This window comes from Macrotis lagotis, chromosome 2 (assembly GCF_037893015.1).
Source record: "Macrotis lagotis isolate mMagLag1 chromosome 2, bilby.v1.9.chrom.fasta, whole genome shotgun sequence".
In the NCBI taxonomy this organism is placed as follows: Eukaryota; Metazoa; Chordata; class Mammalia; order Peramelemorphia; family Peramelidae; genus Macrotis; species Macrotis lagotis.
Window position 1 is genome coordinate 304,886,156 of NC_133659.1, and position 13,033 is coordinate 304,899,188.

Consider the following 13,033-nt stretch of genomic DNA (forward strand, 5'->3'; position numbering starts at 1 on the left):
ACCTTTACTCATTGTTCTCAATACTGATGTTCTCAGCCATTCAGTATTATGAACACTACTTTGATAACTCAACCATAATAACTGAATCCAAAAAGGAAGTGGAAGAATGCTTCCATAGAAGGATCTGCTCCTTCATAAACACTACAGCTCCATCCAAGAGAAAATAATGTTCACTGAGGAATTTTGAAAAGAAGGAAGCAAAAAGACTAATCAGAATACTTTGGATCTCTTTAATTTTATCCATTGATAAAGGAAAACAGAATTGCCAAATGAATGGGAAATAGAAAAAAATACATGGATATAATAAATACTTGTTTATCATTAAAAAAAGTTCCAATTTTACTCACAAAGAAAAGAGAAAAGCCAGTTTTTGAAAGTGATAAAATCAGTTCTGTAGGATCCCAGGATCTGACTACTTGCAGAAGCTGGACTTGAACCCAAGTCTGTCAAGCTTCTGCAACTATGGAGATCCTAGGACCCCAAAGAACTAGGAAGAAGAGAGAATCAAAAAGCATTTGAACCTATAGGTAGAGCAAGTCACAAGGTTTGTTGAATCTACAGAGGGAAGTCCTACAGACCACCTTTTATAAATCCTGGGAACCAGGTTGAACAACCAAAATTACCATTCATGTTCATGTGGTTTTAAAAACATTTTCTCTTACCAAAAAACCTCATCATCTTATAGAATGAAAAGGATTCTAAGGTAACTCAAGTCATTCCTAACTTTAGGTCTTCTTTGGAAAACCTGAGCTGAATTGCTTAGAGGCAAATTTGAGCCACATTAAAAACACTTGAAAAAGGGTGCAAAGATGAAGAGCAAATTGGTTCCCTATGAAAAAATTACATCCCAAAAGAAATTAAATCAGTTTGGGATGGTTTTCAATTTTTCGAGTCAATCTTAAGCAGCCTGGTCTTGAACTCCAGATCTACACATTGCAAAAGCTGTAGAGAATGTTCCAAACCACAGGTACCATCCAAGGCAAAAGAACTCACCAAGGCTTTGACACAATATCCAGTGGAAACCACAAGGCCACAAGAAGAATGAAGTGGACTAGTGTAACCTGATCTACAATGTCAATTGATATTTTTATTGGCAAGAAACAGGAAAGTTCCTCCTAGCACAGAGGATTAGAAAAGAAATGGCTTCTTCACAATTGGCTCATGCATGCAATCGGGCAAAAGTAGCTGTGTAGGTAGGGCTCAACCATCTGAAAAACTGCAGATGTTGGCTTTGATCTCAGGTATGCCAAAAGAACTGCATTTAAACAGAATAATAAGTCCCATATAGCTGATCCAAAGAAGGAAGCAAGAAGATGTTAAACATAGATGTCTGAGCACCCAAAGAAATCCTCAATCTAGAGCATCAAGAGATGTGAAACATAAAAGGGATTCTTGTGACACAATCTATCAAGGAAAAATATTCATATTCAATGGAGGTGACTTTCAGAAGACAGGATCTCTACACAAATCTCAGGTTATAAATCAACTCAATTATACCAAATCTACTCTCAATCATTTATAGGAAAATTCTTTCTGAATGATTATGGCTTCGATGACTGCACCATATGGTCATATTTTTGACCAGTAACAATCATCTACTTATGGGAACATACCTTGAGTACTTGTCCCCCACCTTTAAGTCACCTGTCATTTTGTGACTTCATGGGAAAAAATAAACTGTGTAACACAGAGAAGCATTTCATCCCATTGATCCCTCTAGATGAAGGTCTATACCTTCAAGGAATGCTGTATGATGGAACTGCAAGAAAACTGTGAGGACATATCGAGAGAAATTTGCACCCACCTTAGAGGGAAAAAAAGGCCATGCAGTTGTTGAAAACAATAAAGGAGATGGTTTCCAAGTTATTTTTATGTGGATACAATGGAATGAAATTTTCACGAATACACATTGGAGGGTGAAATGCGAACAAATTATAGTGGGACAAATATATAGAGTAATGGAGAAAGAAGGCAGAGATTATCAGATTTACATCACAGACAATAAATAAGTTGAAAAAACAAAAACTTCATCTGATTTCCCATACAAAAAGCATAATAGTATACTTTATAATTAACAGGAGTAAGATTAAATCCACATTCACCTTTACTCATTGTTCTCAATACTGATGTCCTCATTCATTCAGTGTTATGAAAACCGTTTTGCTAACTCAAAGGTAATACTTGAATCCAACGGGAGGTGGAAGAACTCTTCAACAGAAGGATATGTTTCTTCAAAGACATTGCATTGAAAAACTAGAGAAAATAATGTTCACTGAGGAATCTTGAAGAGAAGGAAGCAGAAAGACTGCTATGCATAATTTGTGTCTCTAATTTCTCTTCATGGTCTTCAATTGATAAAGGAAGACAAAAATGCCAAATGAAATGGAAAGAGGAAAAAATACAAGGATATAAAAATAATTAATTATCATTAAAGAGTCATTCCTAAAGCACTGGACATAAAACGTGCAATTTTACTCGCAAAGAAAAGAGAAAAGCCAGTTTTTGGAAGTGATAAAATCAGTTCCATGGTGACCTAGAACCAGACTACTTGCAGAAGCAGGGCTTGAACCCAGGTTTGCCAAGCTTCTGCAACTATTGAGAACCTAGGACACCACAGAACTAGGAAGAAGAGAGAATCAAAAAGCATTTGAACCTACAGGTAGGACAAAACACAAGCCTTGTTGAATATTCAGAAGTAAGTCTTGCAGACCTCCTATTCCACACCCTGGGAAGCACGTTGACCACCCAAAATTTCCTTTCATGATCATTTGGTTTTAAAAACATTGTCCACTACAAAAAAACCTCATCATCTCATGGAATGAAAGGATTCTAATGTCCTACCCAAGTCATTCCTAACTTTAGTTCTGCATTGGAAAACCTAAGCTGAATCACTAAGAGACAAATTTGAGGCACATTAAAAAACCCTTGAAATAAGGGTGGGAAGATGGAGAGCAATTCGGTGCTTCAATTTAAAAACTACATCCCAAACGCAATTAAAGTAAAAGTAGAGGATGGTTTTCAAATTTTCAAGGGAATCTTACAGAGCCTAGTCTTGAACTCTACACCTACCCATTCAGAAAGCTGTTGAGAATACTCCAACCTACAGGAACCATCCAAAGCAACAGAACTCACCAAGGTTTTCTCCCAATATCCAAGGGAATCCACAAGGCTACAAGAAGAATGAAATGGACTAGTGTAACCAGATCTACAATGTCAATTGAACTGTTTTATTGGCAAGAAACAGGAAAGTTCCTCCTAGCACAGCAGACAAGAAAAGTAATGGCTTATTCACAACTGACTCATGCATTCAGTGGGGCAAAAGTAGCTTTCTAGGGCTCAACCATATGAAAAACTGCAGATGTTGGCTTTGATCTAAGGTACTCCAAAACAACTGCATTTAAACAGATCTGTAAGTCCCACATAGCTGACCAAAAAAGGGAAGCAAGAAGATGTTGAACTTAGAGGCCTGTGCACCCAAAGAAATCCTCAATCTATAAAGTCAAATGATGTAAAACATAAAAGGGATTATTGTGGCCCAATCAATCAAGGAAAAATATTGACATTCAATTGACATGACTTTCTTAAGACAGGATCTCTACACAAATATCAGGTAATAAATCAATTCAATTATAAAAAACTACTTTCAATCGTTATTAGGAAAATAATTTCTGAATGATTATCGCTTTGATGACTGCACCATACTGTCATATTATTGACCAGTAATAGTCACGTACTTATGGGAACATACCTTGAGTACTTGTCGCCCTCCTTAAAGTCACCTGTCACTTTCTAACTTCATGGGAAAAATAAACTGTACACCACAGAGAAGCATCTCACCCCAGTTATCCCTCTAAATGAAGGTTTATACCTTCAATGAATGCTGTATGATGGAACAGTCAGAAAACTGTGAGGATATGTCATGAGAAATGTACATATACCTTAGAGAAAAAAAGCCATACAATTGTTTGAAAACAATAAAGAAGATGGTTTCCAAGTTATTTTTATGTGTATACAATGGAATGAAATTATTTCGCGTACACATTGGAGGGTGAAATGAGAACAAATTATAGTTGGACAAATATGTAGAGTAATAGAGAAATCAGGCAGAGATTATCAGTTTTATATCACAGATAATAAGTGAGGTGAAAAGACAAAAATTCAATGGAGTTCCCATCCAGAAAGCATAATAGAATCCTTTCTGAATTAACGGTTATAAGATTAAATCCACATACCCCTTTACTCATTGTTCTCAATACTGATATTCTCAGCCCTTCAGTATTATGAATACTGTTTTGATAACTCAATGGTAATACTTGAATCCACAAAGGAAGTGGAAGAACCCTTCCAGAGAAGGATCTGTTCCTTCAAAGACATTGCAGCTCAAAACTAGAGAAAATAATGTTCACTGAGGAATCTTGAATAGAAGGAAGCAAAAAGACTCATTAGAATACATTGGATCTCAAATTTCTTTTCTTTCTTATCCATTGATAAAAGAAGACGAAATGCCAAATTAATTGGAGAGAGAAAAAAAGACATGGAAATAATAAATACTTGTTTATCATTAAAAAAGTTATTCCTAAAGTACTGATCATAAAAGGTCCAATTTTACTCACAAAGAAAAGAGAAAAGCCAGTTTTTGAAAGTGAAAAATCAGTTCTGTTGGATCCCATGATCTCAATACTTGCAGAAGATGCACTTGAACCCAAGTCTGTCAAGTTTCTGCAACTATGGAGATCCTAGGACCCCACAGAACTAGGAAGAAAAGAGAATCAAAAAGCATTTGAACCTACAGGTAGAGCAAGTCACAAGGTTTGTTCAATCTATAGATGGAAATACTACAAACAACATTTTATAAATTCTGGGAAGCTGTTGAACAACCAAAATTTTCAATCATGTTCATGTGATTTCAAAAACATTTTCCCTTACAAAAAAGCCTCATCATCTTATGGAATGAAAAGGATTCTAAGGTAACTGAAGTCATTCCTAACTTTAGTGCTTCATAGGAAAACCTGAGCTGAATCTCTTAGAGGCCAATTTGAGCCACACAAAACACACTAGAATAAAGGATAAAAAAGATGGAGAGCAATTTGGTCCTCTATGAAAAACATACATCACCAAAGCAATTAAATCAGCATGGGATGTCTTTCAGTTTTTTGAGTGAATGTTAAATAGCCTGGTCTTGAACTCTTGACCTATACATTGCAAAAGCAGTTAGAGATGCTCCTAACCACAGGAACCACCCAAGGCAACAGAACCCACCAACTTTTTGACTCAATATCCAAGGGAAACCACAAGGCTACATGAAGAACAAAGTGGACTTGTATGCAATGTTGTAAAAATCAATTGAAGTGTTTTATTGGTAAGAAACAGGAAAGTTCCTCCTAGCACAGCGGATTGGAAAAGAAATGGCTTCTTCACAGTTGACTCCAGTATTCAGTGAGGCAAATGTAGTTGTGTGGGGCTTAACCACCTGAAAAGTTGGAGACCTTGGCATTGATCTCAGGTACTCCCAAAAGACTGAATTTAAACAGACCAGTAAGTCCCACACAGCAGATCCAAAGAGAGAAGTAAGAAGATGCTGAACCTAGAAGCCTGAGCACCCAAAGAAATCCTCAATCTTTAGGGTCAAGAGATGTAAAACACAAAAGGGATTCTTGTGACCCAATCTATCAAGGAAAAAATATTCACATTCAATGGACTTGACCTTCAATAGACAGGATCTCTACACAAATCTCAGGCTGTAGATCAATTCAATTATCCCAATCCTACTATGAATCATTTTAAGGAACATTCTTTGTGAATGATTATTGCTTTGATGACTCCACGATATGGTCCTGTTATTGACTAGTAACAGTCATCTACTTACGGGAACATACCTTGAGTACTTGTCCTGCTCCTTTTAAGTCACCCGTCACTTTGTGACTTCATGGGGAAAAAAAACATATAACACAAACAAGCATTTCATCCCATTTATCCCTCTAGATGAAGGTCTATAACTTCAACGAAGGCTGTATGATGGAACTGCAAGAAAAATGTGAGGACATATCAAGAGAAATTTACATCTACCTTAGAGAAAAAAAAAGGCAATGCAATTGTTTGAAAACAATAAAGGAGATGGTTTCCAAGTATTTTTTTGATGTGGATACAATGGAATGAAATTTTCCCGAATACACATTGGAAGGTGAAATGTGAACAAATTATCCTGGGTTAAATATATAGAGTAAAGGAGAAAGAAGGCAGAGATTATCAGATTTACATCACAGATAATAAATAAGTTGAAAAGACAAAAATTCAATTGAGTTCCCATCCAAAAAGCATAATAATATCCTTTATAAATAACAGGAGTAAGATTGAATCCACATTCACCTTAACTCATTTTTTTTTCAATACCGATGTCCTCATCTGTTCAGTATTATGAAAACTGGTTTCCTAACTCAAAGGTAATACTTGTATCCAAAATAAAGGGGAAGAAGTCTTAAACAGAAGGATCTCTTTCTTCAAAGATATTGCAGTAAAAAACGACAGAAAATAATGTTCAGTGAGGAATCTTGAAAATAAGGAAGCCAAAAGAATCCTATGCATAATTTGTGTCTCTAATTTCTCTTCATGGTCATCAATTGATAAAGGAAGACAAAAATTTCAAATGAAATGCAAAGACCAAAAATATACAGATATAAAAAAATAATTATTTATCATTAAGAGTCTTTCCTAAAGCACTGGACATAAAAGGTGCAATTATACTAGCAAAGAAAAAGAAAAGCCAGTTTTTGAAAGTGATAAAATCAGTTCTGTAGTGTCCTAGAAGCAGACTACTTGCAGAATCTGGGCTTGAACCCAACTCTGCAAAAGATCCTGCAACCATTGAGAACCTAGGACACCAGAGAACTAGGAAATTCTTTCTGAATGATTTTTGGTTCAATGTCTGAACCATGTAGTCAGATTATTGAACAAAAACAGTCATCTACTTAAGTGGACATAGCTTGAGTACTTTGCCCCCTCCTTAAAAGAAGAAAAATAAAAATGGAAATTTGTGGATATTTTAAACATCGCATCGATTTTAGCTTTTGGTGAGGTACAATATATTATTCTATCAGGAGAGCAAAATTGAATCTACACTCCACTAGACACTTGGATCTTGATTAGAAGGAAGGAAAAATACTCAACACAGTACTTTGGATGTCAAATTTTTCTTCATTTTTATCCATTGATAATAAAAGACAGAAATGACAAATAAATTGGAAAGAGAAAAAAAGGCATGTATATAATAAATATTTCTTTATCTTTAAAAAGTCCTTCCTAAAGCACTGGTCAGAAAATGTCCAATTTTACTCACAAAGAAAAGAAAAAAAAGCCAGTTTTTCAAAAGTGATCAAATCAGTTCTGTACGATCCTATGATCTGACTACTTGCAGAAGCTGGACTTGAACCCAAGTCTGTAAAGCTTCTTCAATGATGGACATGTTAGGACCTTACAGAACTAGGAAGAAGAAAGAATGAAAAAGCATTTAAACCTATAGGTAGAACAAGGTCACAAGGTTTGTTGAATCTACAGTGGGATGTACTACAGACCACCTTTTATAAATCCCAGGAACCAGGTTCAACCACCAAAATTTCCTTTCATGTTAATGTGGTTTTAAAAACTATTTCCCCTGCGAAAAAACCTCATTATCTTATATAATGAAAAGGATCTAAGGAAACTCAAGTCATTCCCAACTTTAGTTCTTCATTGGAAACCCTGAGCTGAATCTCTTAAAGGCAAATTAGTGCTACAATAAAAACACTTGAAAAAAGGGTGCAACGATGGAGAGCAATTTGGTCCCCTATGAAAAAACTACATCCCAAAAGTAAATAAATTGAAATGGGAGAGTTTTCAGTTTTTCCCAGTGAATTTTCAGCAGCCTGGTCTTCAACTCTCAACCTACACTTTGCAAAAGCTGTCAAGAATGCTTCTAAACCCAGGAACCATCCAAGGCAACAGTACTCACCAACATTTTGACCCAATATCCAAGGGAAACCACAAGGATACATAAAGAAAAAAGTGGATTTGTGTGATCTGCTGGAAAAAGTCAATTGAAGTGTTTATTGGCAACCAAGAGGAAAGTTCCTCCTAGCACAGCTGATTGGAAAATAAATGGCTTCTTCACAACTGATTAAAGTATTCAGTGAGGCAAAGGTAGTTGTGTGGGGCTTAACCACCTGAAAAGTTGCAGACCTTGGCTTTGTTCTCTGGTACTCCAAAACAACAGCTTTTAAACAGACTGGTAAGTCCCACACTACAGATACAAAGAGAGAAGAAAGTAGATGTTGAAACAGGAGGCCTGAGCACCCAAAGAAATACTCTATTTATAGGGTCAAGAGATGTAAAACACAAAAGGGATTCTTGTGACCCAATCTATCAAGGAAAAAAATTTTAGGAAAATTCTTTTGAATGATTTTTGGTTCAATGCCTGAACCATATAGTCATATTATTGAACAAATACAGTCATCTACTTAAGCGGACATAGCTTGAGTACTTTGCCCCCTCCTTAAAAGAAGAAAAATAAAAAATTTGTGGAAATTTCAAACATCGCAATGGTTTTTTAGCTCTCGGTGAGGTTCAATAGTCTTGGTACTGATTATTTTGGTTACATTCTGAATCAATGTGAAGCATCAAGACATTACCTGTATATAGAAAACAAGATGTGGAAGACTTCTGTCATCAAATTTAATTGATGTTAAATAACTTAGATGAAAAACCACAGCCTCAATGATACTGATATACAACAAATGTCACATCCATTATTCAATCAGGAGAGCAAAATTGAGTCTACAATCCACTAGACACTTGGATCTCGACACTAATGTCATCATTCCTACAGCTGACATGCAGTTGACTTTGATAACTTAAATAGAATACTCGTTTCTTAGAAAGAGAAAATCTTGTACAAAACTGATGTTTTCTCCCAAACAATCCTGTGCATTCCAAGAAAAATTCACATTTAAAGAAAAAGTCATTGGTTTATTGTCACATGATTCAGAGTCTGAGTTTTCAGTGACATTCATTCTTTGATAAGGGATGAGTGAAAATTTGAAGGGCAAAAAGAAGCTGAGTTACATTCCCTTTCTGAATCAGTGTGGGATAATGACCAATGAAAATAAACACATTTATACATTTTGGTAAACTCAACTCTGTGGGGGCTCCACATCAGAGAACTGCCAGAAGTTGGACTTGAATCCAGGTCTCCAAAGGTGCTGCAGCTTTCCAGAACCAAAAGCTCCACAGGGCTGAGAGGTAAAAAAAGACAAAATTTTTGAAGTTAGAGGTGAATTGAGATAGAAGTAAAGCCAAAACTGAATGGTTCAATTAGGTAGACCAACTGATGAAAACGCCTGGGATATTGACCTATCACAAATACCTTTAATTTTCAATTGCTTTGATTGTCAATATATAAAACAATTTCCTGTTAGTTCCCCTGAAATAATTTGTTACTCATCAAAGACAACCTTCACTTTGTGGCTTCATGGCAAAAAATAAATTGTATTGTACAGAGAAACATTTCACCCCAGTTAAACCTCTAGATTAATGTATATATATTCAGGGAATTCTGTATGAGGGAAAAGTCAGCACACTGTGAGGAGATATCATAAGAGATTTGTTCTTCTCCTACAGAGAAATAGTCAAGCAATTGAATGAATCCATTACAGCGGATGTTTGCAGCATTTTTTTAATGTGGATCCACTGGAATAAATAGTTCCCGAATGTACATGGGAGGGTGAAATGTGAACAATTAGATTGGGGCAAATATATAGTAGGAGAAGTCAGAGATTATCAGAGTTATATCACAGATAATAGGAGAGTGAAAAGACAGAAATTTAATGGAATTATGATACTGAAATCAAAATTCAATCCATTCTTAATAAACAGGAGTAAAATTAAATCCACATTCACCTTTAAATATGGTTCTCAATACTGATGTCCTCACCGCTTCACTATAATGAAAACTTATTTGATAACTCAAAGGTAATATGTGAATAGAGCAAAGAAGTGGAAGAACATTTCAACAGAAGGATCTTTTTCAAAGACATTGCAGGGAAAAACAACAGAAAATAATGTTCACTGAGGAATCTTGATTAGAAGGAAGGAAAAAGACTCCTCACAGTACTTTGGATCTCAAATTTCTCATGAATTTTATCCATTGATAATAGAAGATAGAAATACCAAATGAATTAGAAATAGAAAAAAAGACATGCTTATAATGAATACTTATTTATCTTTAAAAAGTCCTTCCTAAAGCTCTGGTCATAAAAGGTCCAATTTTACTCACAAAGAAAAGAGAAAACCGGTTTTTGAAAGTGATAAAATCAGTTCTGTAGGATCCTACAGACCACCTTTTATAAATCCTGGGAACCAGGTTCAACCACCAAAATTTCAATTACTGTTCATGTGGGTTTAAAAACGTTTTCCCCTGCAAAAAAAAAAATCTCACCATCTTATGGAATGAAAAGGATACTACAGTAACTGAAGTCTTTCCCAACTTTAGTTCTGGTTTCAAAAACATGAGCTGAATGACTTAGAGGAAAATTTGAGCTACATTAAAAACAATTGGAAAAAAGGGTGCAAAGATGGAGAGCAATTTGGTCCCCTATGAAAAAACTACATCCCAAAAGTAATTATATCAAAATGTGATGGTTTTCCGTTTTTCCAGTGAATTTTGCACAGCCTGGTCTTGAACTCTGGAACTACACATTGCAAAAGCTCTGAAGAATGCTCCTAAACCAAGGAACCATCCAAGACAACAGATCTCACCAATGTTTTGACGCAATATCCAAGGGAAACCACATGGCTACATGAAGAAAAAAAAAGTGGATTTGTGTGATCTATTGTAAAAAGTCAATTGAAGTGTTTTATTGGCAAGCAACAGGAAAGCTCCTCCTAGCACAGCTGATTGGAAAAGAAATGGCTTCTGCTCAAATGATTGAAATATTCAGTGAGGCAAAAGTAGTTGTGCAGGGTTTAAACATCTGAAAAGTTGCAGACCTTGGCTTTGATCTCAGGTACTCCAAAACAGCTGCATTTCAACAGACCTGTTATTCCCACACAGCAGATCCAATGAGAGAAGAAAGAAGACCTTGAACCTAGAGCCCTGAGCACCCAAAGAAAACCTCAATCTATAGGGTCAAGAGATGTAAAACACAAAAGGGACTCTAGTCACCCAATCTATCAAGGAAAAAACATTCATATTCAATGGAGGTGACTTTCAGAAGAGAGGATCTCTACACAAATCTCAGGCCATAGATCAATTCAATTATTCCAAGACTACTCTAAACATTTGTAGGAAAATTCTTTTTGAATGATTTTTGACTTGATGCCTGAACCATGTAGTCAGATTATTGAAAAAAAGAACAGTCATCTACTTAAGTGGACATAGCTTGAGTAATTTGCCCCTTATTTACAAGAAGAAAAATAAGAAATTGTAGAAATTTTAAACATTGCAAAGATTTTAGCTTTCGGCGAGGTACAATAGTCCTGGGACGGATTATTTTGGTTACATTCTGAATCAATGGGAAGCATCAAGATATTGCCTGTACATAGAAAAGAAGATGTGGAAGACTTCAGTCATTAAATTTAATCGATGTTCAATAATTTAGTTGAAAAACCATGGCCTCAGTGATACTGACATACAAGAAAACGCAATCCTTTATTTGAACAGGAGAGCAAAATTGAGTATACATTCTGCCAGATATTTGGATTACCAACCTTATGTCATTATTCCTACAGCTGACATGAAGTTGACTTTGGTAACTGAAATAGAAGACTGGTTTCCTAAGAAAGAGAAAATCTTGTCCACAAATGATGTTTTCTCCCAAACAATCTGGTGCATTCCAAGAAAAATTCACATTTAAAGAAAAAGTCATTGGTTTCTTGTCACATGATTCAGACTCTGAGCTTTCCATGACATTCAGTATTTGATAAGGGAAGACTGAAAATTTGAAAGAACTTAGAGGGCAAAAAGAAGCTGAGTTACACTGTGTTTCTCAATCAGTGTGGGATAATGACCAATGACACTATACACATTTATAAATTTTGGTAAAATCAACTCTGTGGGGGCTCCACATCAGAGAACTGCCAGAAGTTGGAATTGAACCCAGGTCTCCAAAGGTGCTGCAGCTTTCCAAAACCAAAAGCTCCACTGGACTGATAAGTAGAAAGAGGCAAAATTTTTGAATTTAGAGGTGAATTGAGACAGAAGTCATGCCAAATCTACATGGTTCAATTATGCACTCCAACTTATGAAAACACCTGGTATATTGACCAATCACAAATTCATTTAATTTTCAATGGCTTTGATTGTCAAAACATAAAATGACTTCATGTTAGTTCCCCTGAAATAATTTTCTGCTCTTCAAAGTCAACCTACACTTTGGGGCTCCTTGAAAAAAATAAGCTGTATTGCACAGAGAAACATTTCATCCCAGATATCCCACTAGATGAATGTTTATATATTCAGGGAATTCTGTATGATGGAAAAGTGAGAACACTGTGAGGAGATATTGTGGGAAATTTCATCCTCTCTTACAGAGAAAGAGTCAAGCAATTGCCTGAATCCATCACCAGGGATGTTTACAAATTTTTTTTTTTAATGTGGATCCATTGAAATGAATATTTCCCGAATGTACATGGGAGGGTGAGATGCAAACAATTGTATTGGGGCAAATATATAGAAGAAAAAAGTCAGAGATTATCAGATTTATGTCACACATAATAGGAGAGTTGAAAAGACAAAAATTTAATGGAGTTATGATGCTGGCATCAAAATTCAATCCATTCCTAATTAACAGGAATAAAATTAAATTCACATTCACATTTACTCATGGTTCTCAATACTGATGTCTTCACCCCTTCAGTAGTATGAAAACATTTTTTTGATAAATCAAATGTAATCCTGGAATCCAATAAAGAAGTGGAAGAACACTTCAACAGAAGGATCTGCTGCTTCAAAGACATTACAGGGATAAAGGACAGAAAATAATGTGTACTGAGGAATCTTGAATAG

The 13,033-nt window shown here is 35.6% G+C and overlaps 1 pseudogene; it reads left to right on the top strand.

Annotated features, from left to right (window-relative positions):
- Positions 1 to 7,799: 7,799 nt before the first annotated feature.
- Positions 7,800 to 13,033, top strand: part of LOC141512249 (uncharacterized) — a 42,458-nt pseudogene continuing 37,224 nt past the window's right edge.